This window comes from Wasmannia auropunctata, unplaced genomic scaffold (assembly GCF_000956235.1).
Source record: "Wasmannia auropunctata unplaced genomic scaffold, wasmannia.A_1.0 LD336078.1, whole genome shotgun sequence".
NCBI classification, from domain to species: domain Eukaryota; kingdom Metazoa; phylum Arthropoda; class Insecta; order Hymenoptera; family Formicidae; genus Wasmannia; species Wasmannia auropunctata.
The window spans coordinates 5,096,404-5,097,062 of record NW_012026812.1 but is presented as its reverse complement, the minus strand read 5'-3'; positions in this window follow the sequence as shown (position 1 = coordinate 5,097,062).

Genomic DNA, 659 nt, shown 5'->3' with positions numbered 1-659 from the left:
GTCCGAAATGACACAAACGAGAGGAGAGGAGAAGGAGGGTTGTTGACCGAGGCGTCAACGAGATCTGCGCGGGCGCGCGCGCGACGAAGGTGTCGCGCCGCCGCCGCCCGGAGACCAAGAGCGCCCCAAGTACAAGTGGAGAGATAAGATACGTTCGCCCGAGGAGAGAAGAGCGCGACGACGGGACCGCGAGAGTCACGTCGCGCCGCTCCGCGCCGCCGCCCTACGTAGGCGCCCCGCCGTACTCTCGATGGGCGCCTCGAGAGAGGTGCGCGTGCGTGCAAAAATGGAGCCGCCTGCCGCGCGGGCTCCAGCCTCGGAGATATCTCTTCTCTGTCTCGCGGGTTCTGTCTCTCGGAGCCGTCGCGATCTCCGCGAGGAGCCCTGGTGTGTGGATCGCGCGATCCGACAGCGCGTGTCCGAGTCCACGAAAGCGATTCTCTCGCGATCGCGAGAGACATCCTTGGGACCGACACGGCGCGTTTGTCGTGTACTCGTCGCGTATCCGGCCGGGCACACTCGATTGTGCCTCCCCCCTGGTGTTTTGCGCCAACGCTCACTCTCGCGTCTCTCGACGTGTTGTCGCCGCCGCCGCCGTCGTCGTAGCGACCGCGACCGATCGACGATTTCTCGCTCGTCTCCACGAGCGAGCCGAAGTT